This window comes from Equus caballus, chromosome 30 (genome assembly GCF_041296265.1).
Source record: "Equus caballus isolate H_3958 breed thoroughbred chromosome 30, TB-T2T, whole genome shotgun sequence".
NCBI lineage: Eukaryota > Metazoa > Chordata > Mammalia > Perissodactyla > Equidae > Equus > Equus caballus.
In genome coordinates this window covers 7,753,149-7,777,977 of record NC_091713.1, presented here as the reverse complement: position 1 = coordinate 7,777,977, position 24,829 = coordinate 7,753,149, and the positions used below count along the sequence as shown (strand labels likewise).

The 24,829-nt window shown below is 39.8% G+C and overlaps 1 long non-coding RNA gene across 3 annotated transcripts in view; it reads right to left on the bottom strand.

Moving 5' to 3' along the window:
• Positions 1–24,829, bottom strand: part of LOC138921498 (uncharacterized) — a 71,456-nt gene that overhangs the window by 44,645 nt on the left and 1,982 nt on the right. For all 3 annotated transcript variants that reach the window (XR_011434132.1, XR_011434133.1, XR_011434134.1), the window contains exons 4-6: positions 24,441–24,496; positions 3,328–3,422; positions 2,979–3,161 (exon numbers count right to left, since the gene is read on the bottom strand). This is a non-coding gene — a long non-coding RNA (uncharacterized lncRNA). The remainder of the gene's footprint in view (positions 1–2,978; positions 3,162–3,327; positions 3,423–24,440; positions 24,497–24,829) is intronic.

The window sequence follows — 24,829 nt, the reverse complement described above, 5'->3', positions numbered from 1 at the left end:
CAACAAGAAGAGGGAAAAGCGTGGGAGGCACAGATTAAGCAGAGTTCTCTGGGCCAAATCAACTAGTTAAGTCTTTGGAGCAATGGGGAGCCAGGGGAAATTTTTAAGTTAGGATTTATTTATATGTGTAGGGTATTCAGATTTTAGTTGTATTATTTGAGTTTCCAAAAGATTACTGTGAATTAATACTGTGAATTAATGAATTACAGTGATTTAATGTGAAGAATGCTTTGGATGGGGTAAACAGGATGTGAGAGACCAGTGAGAAGGCCACTGCAGTAATCTACGAAAGAAATGATGTCAGCATGGACCACAATGGTGGTGACCAAAGTGGAGTAACGTGGACGGATGTGAGTGGCATGACTTCATTAATTCTAATAAGATGGAAGATTTTTCCTTTTGTTTCGCTCCAGTGCCCAAGAGGTACAGGTTGGTGCAAGATGTGGGGTCTTTTATAGAGTTGGACACGTCAGCAGACACGAAACATTTGAAAAGGCTGCTTGAACTGCTGACTAGCCAAAATCAAAGAGGAAGTTGACCTTCAACCCTTTGTTTCATTCCAGCTGCAGAAGTCATTTTCAGTTACTCTCTGACTCAAGTAAACACCACTCCCTGTCACCTTATCCCTTTGAGGGTTGGTTCACTTCTACATTTTCACTGGGACATGATTCTCACTGACAATAGAAAGTTCGGCACCCAGACCTGCAGATGTGAAGACACTTGCTCCTCTCTCGAACTATTAGTACTGCTGGGAAACACGTCCCAGTGCCAAACTGTCCTGGTCCTGAAATGACCCCATTATTTGGGGAAGTAGTAAAGGAAATTACATGTTTTAAACCCCGAGCGGCACTCTCTTTGGACATCGAAAGGTGTAAATGATAAAATACTTACTAGACTTAAAGACCAGGGAGTAAACGGGGGGCTGGACGCTGCCCAGACTCTGTGTGTCAGCAAAACATATCTGAGCTCAGCGAAGGACCAAGACCAGGACCAAGTGTTTTCCTCAGTGGAATAGTTAGACAACAGAGGTGGGCAATTTAGGAAAGATAACTTCTTCTGTCCCTGCTTTAGAATTTCTATTACAAACAAAACCCAATCCTTAGCAAGATTTAAGAGCATGGGACAAAGACTGCTAGATGTTGAACTGCTGGGAGTGGGCCCACGTTTTATTTATCTTTGTTTCCAAGCACATCCGCAGTGCTTGCCACGAGGCAGATACTCAGTGAATGCTGGGTGGAACAAGGATTCCTCTGTGTTTTCATGGGGTATTTATATGGTATGGGAATTCAGTCATTTTTTGCCCCACTAGGTAGAGATGGATGCTTTCTGTTCTCCATGTTTACTTTGAACACCATTTAGCTACAGGGATGTTCTAAAATGAAATAATAAGGAAACCAGCTTTAATACGATTTTATATATACAGACAGATACACTTTCTGACCACGTGCAGATATGAATGCTCTCCCTGGAAGATGCTTTTGTAACCTAAATTGCACGAGAATGAGGTTAGAGATGGGGAAGAAAGGGAAAGTAAGGTAAAACTCACAGCTTAATTTCTAGACAGGATTGCTGCTTTAAAAATGAATTTCAGGTGCTTCTTGGCATACTTGGCCCAAGCACTGGAGATTTAACAGTGATTTGTGATTTGGTGTGACCCAGAACATGGCCCAATGGTCCTCTATCCTTTGAAGCAGTCAGTCTGTTCTCTTGATTGCTGTTCTGGACTTTCTCACCGTCACTCCCCATCAGGGCCCCATTCCTTCTGCTCTGTCCTAGTGGAACTGTACCTTGACCTTCATTCTCCCACTACTCTAGTCTCGACTTCTCCTTGTTGCTAGATTACTCTATTATTGCTTCTCACATTGTGGTTCCCAGACCAGCAGCATTAGCATTGCCTGGGAACTTATTAGAAATGCAGATTCTCGGGCCTCACTCTGGACCTACTCAAGAAGAAACTTTGATGTGGGGCCCAGCAATTTTAACAAGCAAGGTAATCTCCAAGGTGAGAACCACTGCTGCACGTAAAGCTCAGTTCTGAGCATATCACCCCTTTGCCCAATACCCTTTATTGCTTTCCTGCCAACAACCACATGAGTGTGTGTGTGTGTCTGTGCACGCCCTTCTATCCAAGGCCTTCTGCAATCAAGCACCAGCTCATGTGTCCCCACGCAGGGAGGTGTCTTCCACAGTCATCCTAATGGGTTACCTGCTTTTCCCTCTGCTCTCCTGCCGCCTCTCTCTGTTAATGTTGGGTCCTCTGCTAGAAATACCCACCTCCTCCCTCTCCTTGGAGAAACCTTGCTCATTCTTTAAGGCTCACTGAAAAATTAATATTTATCTAAGGAATCCATACCTGTGCCTTTAAAACCAAATAGTACTGAAGGCTTTCTAAAGAACCACGGCAGGCCCTCCCCCACCTCACAACCCCAATCCTTCCTATCCCCCCAGTTCCATTCCCCATGGAAACCACTTGAGCCATTTCTATCACAGTTGTTCTGGTGTTTACCTCTATTTATATAACTAATACGCAAATACTTGTATTTAAAAGTAATTTTAAAATATTAGACACTAACTTCTTGCCGTGGTAGATAAAATTTGAGTAGGTAAAATTGCAGGTGGATGAAATTTGGTCGACACCCCATTCCCCTCTTCACTCTTCTCAATCTGTCCTCACTTAAATCTTTATTCATGCAAAGTTCATCTTGGCATGGAAGGTGACCCCTTTCCTGGAACGTGTTCAGAGACTGCTCCTCCCCTGCTCCCACAGAGCTGTGTATCTCTCTTAGTGCACTGTCCCCCTTGCCCTTTCACGTTTGTATGTATGTGTCTCCCATTCCCACCAGCTTGTAAGAGCCAGGAAAGTCTAATCCGTCTTTTACTTTCTCTGAATCCTCCCAGGGCAAAGCACAGGGCCTGGGATATAGTACACACTGAGCAAACGTGGCCAATTTAACCGTAAAGTAAAATATCTGCCTGACCTTTGAAGCTTGCTGGTGTGACAGCAGTACTTGGAATGAGTCTTCCCGTTCCAATGTGGTTTTCCAACATTATTGTGGGGAATAGTAAACTGGAGTCAGGAGACTTGAGCCACACCACCTTCTTGGTGACTTCTTTTAAGACCTTGGGGAAGGCACTTAATGGTTTTGCTTCCGTTTTTTCACCTATAAAGTGGCAACAATAATATCTATGGACAGAGTTGTAGGGAGGACCAAATACAACAGCACAGGTTATCAGGTATAAGGCATTACATTGATTCCTTATGTTTAAAACAAAAAGGCAAACCATTTTCTGGTAGCACATAGGGCTATAACGAGCATTAAAACCAACCTTTAAATAGAAAACTTTATTTTTAGATGATCCAGGGGGTCTTTCTTCCAAGATCAGCCTAAGATTTTTTTGGAGGAAACTGTATTCTCATTGTCCTGAAATTTGAAGCAAGAAAATTCAATCATTTAAGACCATTTGCCTATTCTGACTTGTTGATGAGAAATCACCACTACTGCCACCCTTTTAGCCTCTGAAGGGATTGTAAGCTTTGTCTTGATTTGATGGCTCAAAAATAAAATCTACCAAAGGCACGTTTTCTAAGCCTTGTCTGGCTCTACCCATTAGAAAAGTGTGAGCTACTGTTCTATCAAAACTAATTATATTTTAAATCTACAACCAAGTCTCAATTACCAAGGTTAATGGGACTACATGCATACATAATTCTCTCTTACATTTATACAGTGCTTTTAACTTCTTCAAAGCACTTTTCACTGTACTGCATATATAAAACAGTGGCATTTTTTTAAATCCACAAATAAGGTAAAAAATAAATCTTAAGATTAATAATTTCAACTTTGTACCTGTCAAAAGCTATTAGAACTTGCAAAATTGTCTAAGAGGACTTTCATTGCCCTACTCTCCTCTCGACCCCTCTCAACTAAGGCCAGAAAAGACCGAAAGATCTGGAGGAATCTCCAGAGGAGAGGAAGCCAGAGAGGGAAGGAAGCCAAGGACCTGGGCCATCCACAGCCTGGATCATTAGCTCCAGCATAATTGAGAATAACTGACTGTATGTGTGACTATGGCCAGAAAATCCAGAAAGAGATGAAAAGGCAAAGAAAATGACGTGTGAGTAACAGTATTTACAGGGTCTGTCTTTGTCATTCTCTCAACAAGCATTATTGAGTGCCTACTGTAATGACAGGTGCTTTCAACAAAGAGGATGGACACAGCAATGAACAACCCAGGCAAGACTGCTATTTTCATAGTGATGACCTTCCTGAATGGTGCAGACAGACAACAAACACAAAGACACACAACTTCACATAAACAGATAACTTCAGGTGGCACTAAGCTCTGTGGAGTCCATAAACACAGGAATGTGATAGAGCCTTGGGGAGGGGATGCTGTTGTAGATAAGGTCACCAGGGAAGGCCTCAGGGTATCTGAGCTGCAATCTGCGAGAAGAGCCCACCCTGTGCAGGTCTGCAAACCAGATGATGGAAGGAGTGAACTCGCCAAGTATGCTAGAGGGAGAGGGGTCCAGGCCAGTTTCAAGGGGTTCCAGGAAAGTCACTGTTCTGTGGTTATTCACTTTGTGTCCTTTTGGGGATATTACTAAAACCTCTCCAGGACCCCGGATTTATTGCCTCTACAATGTGAGTTGCTAACACTGATCACCTGGACAGGGGAGCGCTGAGAAATAATGGGTAAACAATTGTGAGGAGCCACATAAATGCTAAATAATGCTCACGGTAATAAGCTTTTATTAAAGTCAGCACCTTGATAGGCAGCTCACAATCGGATACCTTGGCAAATGTGTGAATTGACGTGGCTGCTCCCTGTGCACACCAGCACCATCCTTTAAAACAGAAAAAAATAAATGAGCCTATGGTCATGATATTCGAAGTAGTTAGTGATCAAACAACTGTCTGGAGAGAAAGCTGGTGTGTGAAGTGTACAATGGGAGCAGGAAGATAACGGCACATCACAGCCCAGCTCACGCAGAGGATAACTCATGAATTGACTGGATGCTTGCTGGTGCACACACCATCCACTCCAGGGTGGTACTCTAACCCCATCAGGACTAGGTGCTGCCACCAAAAGCCCCAGCAGACAGGAAGGGGAGTGAGAAGGAGCCAGAACAGAAGCATCTCTGGCAGCAGCCCTCTCTGGCCCTCTTGGCCTTGGAAAGCCACCCCTGGGGGAGGACTGAGCAGCCAGCACCAAGGGCCCTACCTTGGAAGGGCACCAAGGAAGTGGTGGGGGGGTGTGAGGGAGGAGGGATGAGCATTGCATTTCTCCCTATGAGAATGAAATATCCCAACGCCAGGAGAGACTTCAGTTGTCGTTATAACTGAGCCTCCCCACACAGAGATATGAGTCCACCCCTTAGAAGCAAATCTTCCTCCCCCAAAACCTCCCCCAAAATATAACATTAACATCACAAAAAATGAATTCTTTTTTGTGGGTCCTACCATCTCTTTGATATAAATACACAAGTGCCTAAACATTCTTCCCCATCTTCCATCCCACATCGGCAATCAGATTGTGACACACACACACAAGCACATGCTCACACAAATACCACATACACCCAAGCACATGCTCACACAAATACCACACACACCCAATTCCTTTGTTAAGCCCTGGCTCAGCTATTATAAGGTACCTGTGGAGTGTAGGTCACATAGCAGAAAAGTTTAAATTACTGTTGCTTCTACTCTGAAAAGCAGACAGGAAGAAAAGACAATAAAAAAGAAAACACTTATTTTAAGGCTGAGACTAAACACTCTACTCCACGTTGACTGAGGTTACTTTCCCACCGTGGGATGGGGAGAATCGAGATGATCTCTGAGGTGCTATGAACCCACAGTGCAGACTTCATGTTTTGAGGCTTGACTAGAAACGACGGGGACGTGAAAAAGAACATGGCGAGATAATCCTAGTCTTCAGGAAATTATGGTTTAAACTGGGCTGGAGAAAGACCAAGATCCTCAAAAAAATCTAATTGATTTTAACCAAATGGAGTAATTTTAAAATGTTAAATACACTGGGATATCATATTAAAAGTATTCTGGGAGAGCATGCCGCATGGGACGTGGTAAGTGCTGAATTTTCTGCTGCTAAGGGAGGCATTCCTATCTGCCAGTGTCTCATGCTGCTCAGACCTGAATCATTCATTTAGGTAGACCATTTGTCCAAGTGCGTCATTTCCCAAAACAGCCAATGAAGGAATCCAGGGAGAACTGTCCTGAGGAGATGTGGTCATCCTCAAGGCCAAATCAGTCTAGACTAAGATGGTTTTTAGCAAGACTGCCCAAAGGCCTTCTAGACTTTGTTTGGTAAGTGTTGTTAATGCCTTGGTAACAATGGACTGTTGATAAGGTGGGAGATAATGTCAGAAGGAAGGAAGGTACCCGCTCACATCTTTTGCTTTTAACTTAAGCTAACCCATAAAATCCATTATCAAACCCCAAGGAATGCTCCCAATTATTGTCTTGGACCCTTCATTTCGCATTGCTTTGTTTTTTTCTTTTCAACTCTCTATTTCTGTTTTTACCTGGCACTGACTTGCTTGACTCCTCTTCTCCTCTCAGCTTCTGGCTCTGTGCTCCCCCTTTAGACTTGATGAGTAATTTTGGTTTTCCTGCTTTTCACCTTTGGCACCCCTTCAAAAATGGGTTAGGTTTATCTTCTGGCTCTTTCTACTTCTGACTGCTTGGAAGTTTGGATCATACTTAGCCAAGTTTTGATCCCAGGACCTTTCCCTGGCTTTGACCTGTCTCAGCGGCATCTGTGCTGGGCTTGACTCCTCCAGGTGAGGGCGTCGGCAAGAGGGAGGATCAAGCAAAGATCAAGCAAGGAAACAGGAAGAATATCTGGCTCATCTTAAACTGTGCAGGGCACTGAGGCCTTGCTGGCTGTCCAGTCTCTGCCTCCTTCTTCCTCTGCTGCTTTCATTCCCTCCCGTCTCTGACTTTCAATTTTTATTAAGTTTCCACCTTCTGACTGGTCAATCCTCTTCTAGCATCCCTTTGTAAGATTGAAATGGGAGTGAGAGTGATATCCATTAGCCAAAATAAGTTCGATAGCTGGGAGAAACTGCTGAATCTCTGGTGTCTTTATAGCACTTATCAAATCCCAATTAACCATATTAGTTGGCAAACTGCTCTGGCTTCCCAGGGAGTCAGCTGGTAGGTGAGTCAATAAATATCTGTCAGATGAACGGATGCACACACACTAGTTGTGTAGCATGGCATCAGGTACTTTAAATAATACAAAGTATAAGACTTCATCCTTGGCTGAAGAAGGACATCTTCTCACGGCCATTCACAAAAGGACTGTTTGGAAATATCACCAAGCGCTAGACCAGCTTCGCTATTTCTTCTAGAAAACAAGAAGAAATCTCTTGTTTCAAGAGATGTTTGTGTCATCTCTTAATGCACAACTGGCTTCATGTGGGCAAAAGGGAACGTGAGCAAAGCCCTGGTTAAAGCATAACAGACACCCTTGGGCTAATGAACTGTCGAAGGTATTAGTGTCAGCGGATTTTCTACATAACTGCTTTGTAAACAGCAACACACATAAACCATAAGCAAGGAGAATGAAGTGAGCACCCACAGATCCACCACTCATGTCACATCATACAATGTTGATATCACCCCAGAAGCCTCCACTCTCCTGTCTGATAATCTTTCACTTACTTTTCTTTATAATTTCATCACCTTTATAAACTCCCATAAAACATTTAGTTATATCCAGTTTGGGGATCAAAATAGATTAAAAAACAACAATTGCAGGTGCATTCAACATTGGACATGAAAAAGAAAACTGGTTTTTTAATAAGATACTTGAAGTGTACACTTTCCGTAGGTGATCAAGACATTTACTCTTTCGTCCATTTTTATGTTTGCTGACTGCCAATCACTCTACTCCTTAATACTTCAAAGGTATTTTTCCCAAAGCTGCCTTTTGTCTTACACTAATGCTTTCCCGGACTCAAGTGAATTTTGAAGGAGATTGAGCTCATCATGATGAAATGGATGTTGACATTCCATAACCATCATTGTAATTATTCCTAATTTGTACTTTGCTTCAAAAACTCTCTTCCCTTGCCCCCTAAAGTCTGTACTTTCAGAATAGCATCTACAGCTTTAATTATACCTGACAATAAACTACTCTCACCACAAAATCTTGTTAATCACGGTGTATGTTACTATCTTCAAATATCCTGTTTTTTTAAAACTGCATTTATATGAGGTTCCCAAAGAGTTACAATATTAGCAATGAATGTTTTAACTGTTTCTGTAATTACTGTTTGTAATTACTACAAATCAAAGTTATACAAACTTTGGATTGGAGGCTGGTTGAATTATCTACCAAACTGGGGTGAATGGTCCTTTAATCAACCGTATACTGAACAAATCTACAGAGTAAAAACTGAGATGGAATTTGAGTGACTTGGTGTCCATCGAGAATCAAATCTGATGCTGTAGTGTTAATAAGGGACTTCAGGTCCAGAATAATTCTGTTAATCACACTTCTTCCAAATTAGTCAGTTAATATTGTGGGTCCTGACGAGACAGGATTTAGGAAGGCAGAGAGCGGCAGGGAATGCTCCTGGTGATAGGATCCTTAGGGCAAAGGACAGAAGACAAAAGGAGAAGGCTGCATTCGTGAGAAGTGAGCTGGACCATAACCGCTATAATTATAAGCTTATAATGTCACCACACTGCTTTCTGTAATGTAATATTTTTGTTGTCTGTTATTTTCCTTGATTCAGGTTTTGTATTTTTCATGATGTAATAGTGAGATCTAGTCTCATTTTTCTGTGTATTTGGATACATTGAGTAGAGTGCTCTGGCTGAGTAAAGAGTTTCACATATGGGAGACTTGAGAAACAAGAGTGGCAAGGAAAGTTAGGTCAGATTATGAAAATTCTTAAAATGTTTATATTGGACTTAATCCTTCAGAAGTCATTTAGTGTTCTCTTTTCTTTTTTTGTAATTGAGAGCACCAGGAGGAAAGGAGTGTTTTTGATGATCTATTTTATTTTATTTCTTTCTCTTTTCTTGGAGGAAGATCCGTGCCCATCTTCCTCCATTTCATCCGTGGCTCGCCTGCCACAGCATGGCCTGATAAGCAGTGTATAGGTCTGTGCCAGAATGGGAACCTACAAACCCCAGGCCGCCAAAGAGGAGCACACAAACTTAACCTCTACACCACCGGGCTGGTCCCATTTTTGGTGATTTCTAAGGTGTAAAAACTAGGCAGGGAGATTAGGTAAGATGATATAGCAAAAATTCAGGCATTAAGAAATAAGGTTAGACAAGGCTGGTGATGGCGGCCATAGATTGGAAAGGAAGGAAGGATGGATGCAGCATCATAAGGGAAAAATTTGCTTCTTTCCCTTTGTCTTTTCAGCCATTTGGGCTTAACGGTGTTCAGTGCTCCTGATTTATTTCCATTCCCATTTATATTTTCCTTCTTCCTTTGATAATCTACTTTTGCTTTCCCATTTTTCCCTCTCTTCTCTCCTTTGCTTGCATTCTTATCACCTTCCCTGATAGGACGATGACTGAATCAGGCAGGTAGACATCAAATGGGAGATCTGAGTAGAAACTAACTATAAGATTTACTAATTAGAGTATGTTGCTGCTTAAAACATTTTTTTTAACCTTTCATCTGCAGTTAAAAAGAAGAAAAGAAAGGTGAGGAGGCAAAAAAAGAGTAGAGAGGAAAAGGGAGAGACTCATTTATCCATTCATTCAAGAAGTGCTGTGTTTCCAGAGAAAGAGAGAGTGCCAAAGAGATAGAGAAACACCACACAATAATTTGTGTTATTGTAGTTGTATCATCTATTTCCCCTTCTAACTCAGTTGGGTAAAGTAGAGATGCCAGATGGGAGGCTAAAGACTAAGGTGACATGGGCAGTCTCCCTCCCTCCCTTATTGCCTGCTGCTTCTCATATCAAAAGATGGAGTCCACATCCCTCCCCCTAGGCCTCAGTGACTGGCTCAACCAATAGGATGCTGTGGAGGTGACTTTCTGGGACTTCTGAGGCTAGGCTGTAAGAAGCCTGGTCTTTTGGAATATTTCCTCTTGGGATGCTTTCTTTTGGAACCCAGCCACCACTCTGAGAGATGCCCAAGTCACATGAAGAGGCCACATGCAGGCCCTCCAGTTGGCAGCCCCGAATAAGATAACAGCCAGCATCCTCAGCAAACACAGAAATGAACCATCTTGACATCCAGCACAATAGAGGCAAAGAGGATTTCAGCCCAAGATGACATCTGACTGTACTTCCTAGGAAACCCCAAGCAAGAACTGCCCAGCGAATCCCAGCCAATCCACACAACAATAAGAGACAAGTTACTGTTTCAAGCTACTCCACTTTGTTGTGGTTTGTTATACAGCAATAGATAACTTTTTTCATCCTTACACGAGACACAGAGAATATCGAAAGTCTGAAGATTCATAATGCCACCCGGAATGCTTGTATATTTTTTACGTATTTTTTTCCTTTTAAAGGTCACTTTCTTATTCATTAGCCTTGAAATTGGAATTTGAATTGACCTTGATCAGAAATCCTAAGAAATGCTTAAGCAAATAGTTTAAGCACTATCATATTTTGAGTACTAGCTCAGGATAAAGTGGTATTGATGTGACAAGAATAATGGATGTGTAATCAGAAGATGGAGTTTAAGTCCTAGTTCTGTCATTTATTACTGTGTGGCCTACAACAAGTTATTTAACATTTCTGCTTCCTAGTTTCCAATGCTATAATGTAATCGAAGGTATTTAGTGATGCATGACAAAACACAGACATTCAGTGAATTTCCATTTCTTTCCTTCCTATGAAAGTCCTGTACTCATAAGTGCAACCATATCAGAGCCTATCATACTGCTTCCTAAAACTAAATATTTTTATTATGTATCAAATATTTCCCTTGATAACTATTTCATAAGCTTCCATAGTGTTGCCTTTACTAGTGTGATCTGCCTCACTTTTCCTGCGGGATAGTTTACTTAATAGATTTTGGGGACTCATTCTGTTGCTGGATTCTTACAAAGACTCTTTTGTGATAACCTTCTTTGGTTTTCAAGGACATGACCCTGTTTCTCGAGTGTGGTTCCCTACTGTAGCATAAATGTTAACAAATTAAATGCATATCACATAAGAATTTTAATTGTTCATCATATGTTTATGTATTGAAATATAGAGTCGAATTGATATAATTGGTAACATTACCCATTTGCTTTGATTTGAGATGTCAAGTGATTGAAAAAATTTTTAATTCAGAATTGAATTACCTTGCTTATTTGAATTTATCACTTTTGCGTAATTAGGATGAACTAATTTAATTTGCAGTTATCCTTAAATGACTTAACTGATGTCTGCTGAAGTTCTCAAGGCCACAGGATTATGGAGTCATGCTGAACATCACTCTGTCTCTTAGGCTTGGAAGTACAAGTGCACCTTGTGAAGCCTGGAGACAGCAGTTACGAGCTTGATTTTTTCTCCATTAATGTTTTTTTTCTGTTTTGTCCCCCTCACCTCACTCTAGGCTGCTGCATGTTTCCCAGAAGGACCACATATTGCATTTGGAGGTGGTCCTCCTTTTCCAACTTTGTTCTGATTTTATGTCATTTTTACTTGGTGTTGAGCTCACATCTCAGTTCTGCAAAGGAAAGCTGGTTATTTATCAGGTAACTTATGGTTGGAATCCCCAAGACAGTGCTCTTTATAGAGACTGAGGGTCCTTTAGCAAATATTGCTTTTTGATGATGCATTTTAATAAGCCTTTTAAAAATCTGGATACCAGACTACTGGCTAGGGTACCTGGAAGCAATAATTTTAAAATAGTGTTTTTCAAACTGCAGGTCCTGACCCATTAGTGGATTATGAAATAATTCTAGAGGGTGTGACAAGCACTTAAAAAACAATGAAACAAAATGGAATAGATAATATTAGAGTGTATTACACGTAAAAAGGTAAGAACAGTTTCATAAAATTTTTATATTCTTTTGGTGTGTGTGCGTATATACTGATTTATGATAAAAAATAATTTATAGATTTATTTTGTGAGTTGCCATCAAAAGAATTTGAAAGTCACTGCCATGGATTTAAAGGTATCTGAAACAGTTTTGTAATATAGCGTTTTGAAATGAAGCCCCAACAATATATGTAACAAATAAAAGTGTAGATAGGTTTTAGTTGCAAATTTAAAAGGGACTGGCAAGTTACTTTTCCTGAGAAGTCTAGCCCTGGGATGACTGGGTATTTTCCAAAGGGCCAGGAACCAGTTATCCCAATAAATGGTAGCGGCCTAAATGCTCTCTCCCTGGGAGGCTCTGAGGTAATGTTCCTCATCTCACTTGTAATGCTGCTGTTGCCCTGCTGCAGTGGCTGTTGGAAGTACTGTGTCTTCCCTAACCAGATCAGAAGGACCCAGTTTTCCCAAAGTCTTGGTCTGCCAGAAAGATGGCATTGCACTTCTCCCCGATTTGTGGGACCTGCACCCAGCTTGGAGAGCTGGAAAACTCCAGCCCTTAACTCCCCTCTTTGCTAGGGAACCACATTTTCCTTCCCACTGGGTCCTTGGAAGATGGGAAGCAGCAGTAAGTTTACTTGTGTTTTATCCACACCATGTGAGTCTGTGTTTTTGTGTGAAGGCTGACTCATGTGGAGGAAAGTTCTCTGCCTAGAATTATAAAATTAATGCTAATCAGAGTAATGCAGCATCCCACTTCCAATCTGCTAATGAGCTTTGGGGAGAGATGGCACATCTTCCTGCAGCTGATGGATGCCCCTTTTAGAGGATCTACGACATCCTCCCCAGGTCTTCACTCAGCTGGGCTAACACACTTCAGAACAAAAGAATCCTCAGGGCAGGATGGGACCCCTTGCTTTTCTGGTTCTTGTCCCTTGAATTTTCCAAACTTCTCCTCACTTTTCAGTCTACTCTCTCTGCCACTAAAATGGCTGCCTATTAAACTCATCAGTGGAATCTGCCATACTGTGTCACTTAAACTTTTTCCATCTGCTTATGGTTTTTACTTTTTTTCATAGAAAGCCCTGACCTGAATCTCTACTCTTCTTTTATAATGCTTTCATTTTGACCTCATTACTGCTGAAAATCAACCAAACTCATTCATCACTGTCCCTCCCCCCAATCTCCATTAACATTATCCTGTTATCCAGGTTTTTAACATACACTCAAGAGATTGTCAACAAAAATGGACTAAACCTTTGCATGGAACTTCTCTACCTCCACATGGGACATTTTCAAGAATAGGAGCTTTCAGATGAATTAACAATGTAGATAAATTTGTTACCAACACTAGAATCTCATTCTAAAATATTTTCTACAGCTCAAAACATGGCATAAGGCAGATTCCTATTTAAGAGAAAGGGCCTTCTTTTAAGTTGTCTTGAAGATTCTGAGACTGTCCTTAAGAGCAGTGCTATGAGAGGATATGAGGCACAATCTCAGTCACCCCAAGAGTTAATTTAAATGGAGAAACTGTGATGGTTTCCCAAAGCACTGGAATTGCTTTTTCCCTGAGTCTCTCCATAGTTGTAGATTCTGATAATCACAGAACATAGAGAAGGAAGAAACTTGGTGTTCCTTCTAACTGCCTCATTTCACAAACCAAGAAATTGAGGAGAAGAGACATGAGGTCATTAAAGTCATCCAGTTACTTAGTTGCTTACTTCGACTAGGGTGGTTTCAGAAAGGATGCAGGGAAGTACAAGTATTTGAGAGCTACTTATAAGGGACTGTATTAATCAACACTGTAATAATCAGTTCTGTGCCCTTGGGTGCTGCGACAGCTGGGGGTCCACTGCTGCAGCTGAGAAATAAAGTGTGAGGAAGAAACAAAAACTGAGGGAGTCCATCGCCACTAGACCTGCCTTATAAGAAATGTCAAAAAGAGCTCTCCTGTCTGAAATGAAAAGGCAAAGGATACAAAGCTTTAAACAAGTTGATAAATAGATAAAATCAGAAAACTGCAACTCTGTATCAGAACATGTTAGTAAACAATTGTGATGCAAAGGTTAAAGGGAAAGAAAGCATTAAAAATAACATTAACCATTCCAATTTGGTAACAAATTCACAATAAAGAAAGAAATAATTTTGACAACAAAAATAGCAAGGGAAGAAGAAAAAGACAGAACTTGCCTAGTCAAATGAAGGAAAAATGCTATCAGCAGAAAAGGAACTATCTCATCTGTGAGACCTTTTATACAAACCTCATGGTAACAACAAAACAAAAATTAAGGCAGAGTCATGAAACATAAAAAAAGAGGAAACTGAAAAACACATCACCAAAAACCGTCAAGCTGAAATTGTAGTGAGAAACACAAGGAAACAGAAACAAAGGAAATATAGAGCAACCATAAAACAAAAGATAAAATGGCAATAGTAAGTCCCTATATATCCATAATCATCCTAAATGTAAATGGATTGAATGCACCAATGAAAAGACAGAGAGGCTGGACAGGTTAAGAAAAAGACCCAAAACCAGCCAGACTTAACAAAGAAAAAAAGGGAGAAAGCTCAAATAAACAAAATCAGAAATGAGCGAGGAGAAATAAGAACAGACTCTGCAGAAATACAACAGATTATAAGAGAATACTACAAAAAACTATATGCCAACAGAATGGATAACCTAGAGGAAATGGATAAATTCTTGGACTCCTACAATCTCCCAAAGCTCACTCAAGAAGAGGCAGACAATTTGAACAGACCAATCACAAGGAAAGAGATTGAAACAGCAATCAAAAACATCCCAAAGAATAAAACCCCAGGACCAGATGGCTTTCCTGGGGAATTCTACCAAACTTTCAGAAAGGATTTAATACCTATCCTTTTCAAGCTATTCCAAAAAATCAGGGAAGATAGAACACTTCCTAACACATTCTATGAGGCCAACATCACGCTGATACCAAAACCTGACAAGGACACCACGAAAAAAGAGAACTACAGGCCAATATCACTGATGAACATAGATGCAAAAATTCTAAACAAAATTTTGGCAACCAGAATTCAGCAACTCATCAAAAGAATCATACATCAGGATCAGGTGGGATTCATACCAGGGACACAGGGATGGTTCAACATCCGCAAATCAATCAACGTGATACACCACATCAACAAACTGAGGAATAAAAACCACATGATCATCTCAATAGATGCAGAGAAGGCATTTGATAAGATCCAACAGCCATTTATGATAAAAACTCTGAACAAAATGGGCATAGAAGGAAACTACCTCAACATAATAAAGGCCATATACAACAAACCCATAGCCAACATCATACTCAATGGGCAAAAACAGAACCCCATCCCCCTGAAAACAGGAACGAGACAAGGATGCCCTCTATCACCACTCTTATTTAACATAGTACTGGAGGTCCTGGCCAGAGCAATCAGGCAAGAAAAAGGAATAAAAGGAATCCAAATAGGGAGGGAAGAAGTGAAACTCTCACTGTTTGCAGACGACATGATCTTATATATAGAAAACCCCAAAGAATCCATTGGAAAACTGTTAGAAGTAATCAACAACTACAGCAAAGTTGCAGGGTATAAAATCAATTTTCATAAATCAGTAGCATTTCTATACTCCAGTAATGAACCAACAGAAAAAGAACTCAAGAATACAATACCATTCACAATCGCAACAAAAATAATAAAACACCTTGGGGTAAATTTAATTAAGGAAGTGAAGGACCTATATAATGAAAATTACAAGGCCTTTCTGAGAGAATTGGATGACGACATAAGGAGATGGAAAGACATTCCATGTACACGGATTGGAAGAATAAACATAGTTAAAATGTCCATTCTACCTAAAGCAATCTACAGATTCAATGCCATCCCAATCAGAATCCCAATGACATTCTTTACAGAATTAGAACAAAGAATCCTAAAATTCATAGGGGGCAACAAAAGACCCCGAATTGCTAAAGCAATCCTGAGAAAAAAGAACAAAACGGGAGGCATCACAATCCCTGACTTCAAAACATACTACAAAGCTACAGTAATCAAAACAGCATGGTACTGGTACAAAAACAGGTTCACAGATCAATGGAACAGAATTGAAAGCCCAGAAATAAAACCACACATCTATGGACAGCTTATCTTTGACAAAGGAGCTGAGGACATACAATGGAGAAAAGAAAGTCTTTTCAACAAATGGTGCTGGGAAAACTGGAAAGCCTCATGGAAAAGAATGAAAATTGACCATTCTTTTTCACCATTCACCAAAATAAACTCAAAATGGATTAAAGACCTAAAGGTGAGACCTGAAACCATAAGGCTTCTGAAAGAAAACGTAGGCAGTACACTCTTTGACATCAGTATTAAAAGGATAGTTTCGGACACCATGCCTTCTCAAAGAAGGGAAACAATAGAAAGAATAAACAAATGGGACTTCATCAGATTAAAGAGCTTCTTCAAGGCAAATGAAAACAGGATTGAAACAAAAAAACAACCCACTAACTGGGAAAAGATATCTCCAAGTGATATATCTGACAAAGGCTTAATATCCCTAATATATAAAGAACTCTCGCAACTCAACCACAAAACATCAAACAACCCAATCAAAAAATGGGCTGGAGACATGAACAGACATTTCTCCAAAGAAGATATACGGATGGCCAATAGGGACATGAAAAGATGCTCATCATCGCTGATCATCAGGGAAATGCAAATCAGAACTACACTAAGATATCACCTTACACCCGTTAGAACGACAAAAATATCTAAAACTAATAGCAACAAATGTTGGAGAGGTTGTGGAGAAAAAGGAACCCTCATACACTGCTGGTGAGAATGCAAACTGGTGCAGCCACTATGGAAAACAGTATGGAGATTCCCCAAAAAGTAAAAATAGAACTACCATACGATCCAGCCATCCCACTACTGGGTATTTATCCAAAGAGCCTGAAGTCAGCAATCCCAAAAGTCCTGTGCACCCCAATGTTTATTGCAGCACTGTTTACAATAGTCAAGACGTGGAAGCAACCTAAGTGCCCATCAACAGACGAATGGATAAAGAAGATGTGGTACATATTTACAATGGAAGACTACTCAGCTGCAAAACAGAACAAAATCATTCCATTTGCAATAACATGGATGGACCTTGAGAGAATTATGTTAAGTGAAATAAGCCAGCGAGAGAAAGATAATCTGTGTATGACTCCACTCATATGAGGAATTTAAAACTATGGACCAATAACAGTTTAGTGGATGCCAGGGGAAAGGTGGGGTGGGGGATGGGCAGAAAGGGTGAAGTGGTGCACCTACAACATGACTGACAAACATTAATGTACAATTGAAATTTCACCACATTGTAACAAATCAATAACTCAATAAAAAAAAACACGGGGGAAGGCCCCTTAAAAAAAATAAAATAAAAAATAAAGATGAAGACAAACACACAAAAAAACAAAAAAAGAAAAAGACCCAAAAATGTGCTGCCTCCAGGAGACCCATCTCAGCTCTAAAGAAAAACATAGGCTCAGAGTGAAGGGGTGGAAGATGATACTCCAACCAAACGACAACCAAAAGAAAGTGAATGTAGCCATAATTCTATCAGACAAAATAGACTTCAAGCCAAAAAAGACAAGAGACAGAGATGGGCATTATATAATGATAAAGGGGATGATCCATCAAGAAGACATAACATTTATTAATATATATGCACCTAACGTAGAAGCACCAAAGTCTATAAAACAACTATTAACAGATCTAAAGGGAGAAACTGACAGCAACACCATAAGAGTAGGGAACTTACTACCCCACTTACATCAATGGACAGGTCTTCTAGAGAGAAAAATCAACAGAGAAACGTTGACCTTAAATGAAACACTAGACCGGATGAATTGAATAGATACATATATAATATTCAATCCAAAAGCAGCAGGATATACATTTTCTCTCAAGTACACATGAAACATTCTCAAAGATACACTGTTTGTTGGGAAACAAAACAACTCCCAATAAACTTGAGACTGGAAAGATATCAAGCATCTTTTCCAACCACAATGGTATGAAACTAGAAATCAACCACAAGGAGAAAGCTGGAAAAGTCACAAATATGTGGAGCCTAAACAACGTGCTATTCATTAACTATTGGAACAACAACAAAATTAAAGGAGAAATGGAAAAATATCTGGAGACAAATGAAAAGGAAAATACAGTGTACCAAAATCTATTGGATACAGCAAAAGCAGTACTAAGAGGGAAGTTCCTAGCAACACAGGCCTACCTTGAGAAACAGGAAAAATCTCAAATAAACAATCTAACAATACATCCAAAAGAATCAGAAAAGAAGAAAAACGAAGTGCCCAAAGTCAGGAGAACAAAGGAACTACTAGAAATCAGAGCAGAAATAAATGACATGGAGAGTAAAAAGAAAATAGAAAAGAGCAGCGAAACTAAGAGCTAGTTCTTTGAAAATATAAACAAAATTGACAAACCTTTAGGTAGAATAAGACAAAAAGAGAGAAGCCTCAAATAAATAAAATCAGAAAGAGAAGAAATCACAAACAATATAACAGAAATACAAAGGATTACAACAGTATTCTTTATCAATGTTATAAACTACATTAACAAAATGAAGAATAAAAATCACATGATCATCTCAACAGACGCAGAGAAAGCATTTGACAAGATTCACCACATATTTATGATAATAACTCTCAATAAAATAATTATAGAAGGAAAGTACCTCAACATAATAAAGGCCATATATGACAAACCAACAGCTAACATTATACTCAATGGTGTAAACTGATAGCTATCCCTCTAAGAGCAGGAACAAGACAAGGATGCCCATGCTCACCCTTCTTAGTCCTAGCCAGAGCAATCAAGTAAGAAAAATAAATAAAACATATTCAAACTGGAAAGGAAGAAGTAAAACTGTCACTACTTGTGGATGATGAGATTTTACATATAGAAAACGCTAAAGAACCCATCAAAACACTAAAAACAAACTAGCAGAAATAAAAAATCAAGAATATAATCCTATTTACAATCACAACAAAAAGAATTAAGTGGGTAGGAATAAATTTAACCAATGAGGTGAAAGACCTATACACTGAAGACTATAAGACATTGTTGAAAGAAATTAAAGAAGACATAAAGAAATAGAAGGATATTCTGTGCTCATGGATTAGAAGAATTAACATAGTGAAAAAGTCCATATTACCTAAAGCCATCTACAGATTCAATGCAATCCCTATCAAAACCCCAATGACATTTTTCACAGAAATAGAAAGAAGAATTCTAAAATTTATTGGAAACAACAAAAGTCCCCAAAGAGCCACAGCACTCCAGAGAAAAAAGAGCAAAGCTGGAGGCATCACATTCCCTAATTTCAAAGTATACTACAAAGCTGTATTAATCAAAACAGCACGATACTGGCAGAAAAGCAGACACAGATCAATGGAACAGAATTGATAGCCAAGAAATAAACCCATACATTTAGGAACAGCCAATTTTCAACAAAGGAGCTAAGAACATACAATGGAGAAGGGAAAGTCTCTTCAATAAACACTTTTGGGAAAAAGGACAGCCGCACACAAAAGAATGAAAGTAGACCATTATCTTACACCATGCACAAAAATTAACTCAAAATGGATTAAAGACTTGAATGTAAGACCTGAAACCATAAAACTCCAAAGAAGAAAACGTAGGCAGTAAGCTCTTTGCTATCATTCTTAGCAGTATCTTTTTGAATATGTCTCCTCAGGAAAGGCAAACAAAAGAAAAAATAAGCTAATGGGACTACATCAAACTAAAAAGCATCTGTATGGCAAAGGAAACATCAATAAAATGAAAAGACAACCTAGCAATAGGAAGAAGATATCTGCAAATCATTTATCCAATAAGCGGTTGCTATCCAAAATATATGAAGAACTAAACAACAAAAGAACAAACTTAGTCAAGAAATGGGCAGAGGATTTCAACAGACATTTTCCCAAAGATATACAGATGGCCAACAGGCACATGAAAAGATGTTCAACATCACTAATTATTAGAGAAATACAAATCAAAACCACAATGAGATATCACCTCATGACCATCAGAATGGCTATTATTAAAAAGACAAGAAATAAGAAGTGTTGGAGAGGGGCCAGTGCCATGGCCGAGTGGTTAAGTTCGTGTGCGCTACTTCAGCAGCCCAGGGTTTTGCCAGTTTGGATCCTGGGCCTGGACACGGCACCACTCATCAAGCCATGCTGAGGTGGCATCCCACACAGCACAGACAGAAGGACATACAACTAGAATATACAACTATGTACTGGGAGGGTTTTGGGAGAACAAGAAGGAAAAAAAGATAGACAACAGATGTTAGCTCAGGTGCCAGTCTTTACAAAGAAAACAGAAGTGTTGGAGAGGATGTGGAGAAAAGGGAGCCCTCATACACTGCTGGTGGGAATGTAAATTGGTGCAGCCACTGTGGAAAACAGTACAGACATTCCTCAAAAACTTAAAAATAGAATGACCAGGCATGACATCAGCATCACGGCGGAGTGACCCTTCCCTTAGACTCTCCTCCCTAAGAAACAATGAAAAGGACATTCATAAACCAACAGAGGACAGGCACACAACACAAAAGACATCTGAGAGACCCATGCAGCCATATGTCTGAGGGTGGAGGTGCTGGACCCCCCAGGAGGAAGAAGGAGGAAGTAAGGGGATTTCCTCTCCCTCCCCAGCAATGACCTAGGGCACAGGACCATGCACAGCTCTGAGAAAAGAGGGGCCTGGGGGGAGACTCTGTGGGAATGCCTTCGCTCTCCAAGTTCCCTCACATCCCATAGGAAAGCTCCACAAAGGAGGCTAAGCTATTGTGGGGTTGTCTTCATGAAGCCAGCACGCCAGGAGGACAGACAGTGAGGGCAAAGAGAGAACACTCACAGGATGGCAGATGCAAAAGAAGTGCCCCTCCCCCTGCTGGGCTCACAAGCTCAGCCAGTCAGCCAGAGCAAGGGACCCCGTCTAGAGTGCCCGTGCGTACATTAGCAAAGCAGCAGCTACAAGCAGGCAATCGCAGATGGGTCCTGTCAGCATAGATTCCAAAGGACAAGCACAGACACCAGGGATCACAGCAGGCTCAGAATACACAGCTCCTGAACCTCCTCCAGTGGTGGCAGGTGGAATCTGAAACCAGATACTATCTATGTGAAGGCACAAACCAACCCCATCAAATACTATGAAGAAATATATTAATAGTCCAGACCAGAAGGAAAATGAAAAGCACCTAGAAATCAATCCTGAAGGCACACAAATTTACAATGTAAACGACAGAGAATTCAAAATAGCTAACATTAAAAAACTCAACGAGTTACAAGAAAATTCAGATAGTTCAATTAAATCAGGAATAAAATTAATAAACAGAGGGAATACTTCACAAAAGAGATTGACCCTATAAAGAGAAACCAATCAGGAATGTTGGAGATGAAAAACACAGTGAGATAAAGAAAAATCTGGATACCCTGAATTACAGAGCTGACATTATGGAAGACGGAATTAGCAATCTGGAGGACCGAAATATAGAAAGGCTTCAGATGGAGGAGGAGAGAGAATTAAGACTAAAAAGAAACGAAGAAATTCTCTGAGAAATATCTGATTCAATTAGGAAATGCAACATAAAAACTATGGGTATTATAGAGGGAGAAGGGAGGGAGAAAGGAGCAGAAAGTCTGTTCAAACCTGGGAAAGGAGCTGGAATTACAAGTAAAAGACGCTAACAGAACTTCTGATTACATCAATGTAAAAAGACCTACTCCAAGGCATAGAGTAGTAAAACTGGCAAAAGTCAGTGACAAAGAAGAAATATTTTTAAAGGCAGCAAGGCAGAAGAAAATAACTTACAAAGACCATATCAGACTTTCAGGAGATTTCTCAGCAGAATCTTTACAGGATATGAGAAGGTAGAATGAGACATTCAAAATTCTGAAAGACAAAAACCTTCAGCCGAGAATACTCTATCCAGGGAAAAAGATCCTACATATATGGTGGAGAAATAAAAACTTTCCCACATAAACAAAAGCTGAGGTAGTTCATCGCCACAAGACACCCCAAACAGGAAATGCTCAAGAAGACCTTCATACCTGAAAAAGAAAAAAAAGAGTTCACAAAGCCTTGAGCAAGGAGATAAATAGGCAGCCAAAGTCAGAAAATTGCAGCTCTCTACCAGAACAGGTTAGCAAAAACTTAATTATGACATTAAAGATAAAGGGAAGGAAAACATCAAAAATAACTATAATCTTGTGATTTTAACCACAAAATCACAACACAAAACAGAATATGTTATGACCAACAAATCAGAGGAAGAGGAAAGGGATGGAACTGGCTTAGACCAAGGAAATAAGAGGCTATCAGAAAATGGTATATCTCATCTATGAGATTTTTTATACAAACCTGATGGTAACCACTAAACAAATAATCAGAACAGAGACACAAATGATACAAAAAAAAGAAAACTGAGGGGCTGTCCCAGTGGCATAATGGTTAAGTTCGCATGCTCTGCTTCAGCCACCCAGGGTTTGCAGCTTCAGGTCCCAGGCACAGACCTATGCATCTCTCATCAAGCCCTGCTGTGCTGGCATCCCACATACAAAAAAACAGAGGAAGATTGCCACAGATGTTAGCTCAGCAACAATCTTCCTCAAGCTAAAAGAGAGGAAGATTGCTTACAGATGTTAGCTCAGGGCCAGTCTTCCTCACACACAAAAAAGAGAAAACTGAGAAAACCATCATAGAGAACTACCAAACTGAACTGGCAGTCCAAAATACACAAGACGAGAAACAAGGGAAATACAGAACTGGAAAACAAGTGATAAAATGGCAGCATTAAGCCCTTATATATAAATAATCACTCTAAATGTAAATGGATTGAATTCTCCAATCAAAAGACAGAGTGGTGGGATGGATTGAAAAACAAGACTCATCAATATGCTGCCTCCAGGAAACACTCTTAGCTCTAAAGACAAACACAGGCTCAGAGTGAAGGGACAGAAGATGATACTCTAAGCCAATGGCAAACAAAAGAAAGCAGTTATTGCAATACTTACGTCAGACACAGTAGACCTCAAGATAAAAACGGCAATGAGAGACAAAGAGGGGCAGTATATAATGATAAAAGGGACACTCCAACAAGAAGACATAACACTTATAAATATACGTGTACCCAACAAAGGAGTACCAAAGTACATAAAGCAACTATTAACAGACCTAAAAAGAGATATTAACAACAACATAATAATAGTAGGGGGCCCCAACACTCTACTTACATCGATGGATAGATCATCCAGACAGAAAGTTAACAAGGAAATAGTGGAATTAAATGAAAAACTAGACGAGATGGACTTAGATATATATGGAACATTCTATCCAAAAATAGCAGAATACACATTCTTCTCAAGTGCACATGGAGCATTCTAAGGACAGACCATATGTTTTGAAACAAGACAGGCCTCAATAAATTTAAGAAGATTGAAATCACATCAAGCATCTTTTCTGACCAAAATGCTATGAGACTAGAAATCAGCTACAGGAAAAAAGCTGGGAAAGTGACAAATATGTGGAGACTACACAACATGCTAATGAACAACCAATGGATCACTGAAGAAATTAAAAGAGAAATCAAAAAATATCTGGAGACAAATGAAAATGAAAATACACCACACCAACTCATATGGGATGCAGAAAAAGTGGTCCTATGAGGGAAATTCATAGCAATACAGGCCCAGCTTAAAAAACAAGAAAGATCTCACATAAGCAATCTTAAAATAGAGTTAGAAAATGAAGAACCAACAAAGCCCAAAGTCAGCCGAAGGAGGGAAATAATAAAAATCAGAGCAGAAATAAATGAAATTGAAACCAAAAAAGAAAAAAGAATAGTAGAAAAGATCAGTGAAACAAAGAACTGGTTCTTTGAGAAGATATGCAAAATTGACAAACCCTTAGCCTGACTCTCTAAGAAAAAGAGAGAGAAGGCTCAAATAAATGAAATTAGAAATGAAAGAGGAGAAATTACAACAGATACCACAGAAATATAAAGGATTATAAGAGAATACTATCAAAAACTATATAGCAACAAACTGGACAATCTAGAAGAAACAGATAAATTCTAAGACTCATACAACTTCCCAAAACTGAATCAAGAAGAAAGAGAGAATCTGAATAGGCCAATCACAAGTAAAGAGATTGAAACAGGTAGCTTAGTGGGAAACTACTTACCCTGACAAGGTTACCCACTCAAAGCTAACAGCCAACATCACAATTAATAGTAAAACACGGTATATTTTTCCTCAAGACTGACTTGATTTCTACTATTTCTACTTCTCCTTTTCCTTTAATGCATGGATCCTGCTAAACCTTATAAATCCATTACAATATAAAGTGGGGAATGAATAAAGAGCTCACCTGAGGGATGTGCACTTTCTGTGGCTCCTGGGCGAGTACAGAGGACTGTGGTTCAGCTGAGGGGACAGAAAGAAGACAGGGGTCCTGAGATTTAGCTGTCTTACAGCTCTTAGATTCACCTCCTCAAATCTCAGCACCCCAGTTGGGAATCATCCTCCCCATAGGCACAGGGCCCTCTGGGCCTTGAAAAGGGACAAGAAGGATCATGGACAGGCAGCAACACCTGTCTTTGAGTGATTCTGAAATGACCACGGAGCTGAAATCTGCAGTTTTTTACTGAGTGAACATAAGCTTTACTTGATTGATTTAACAAAAACGCATGCGTCCTTCTGAATAACAGAAAGAAATAAAAACAACCGATTAGTTGAATTAAAGTATGCCAAACGACA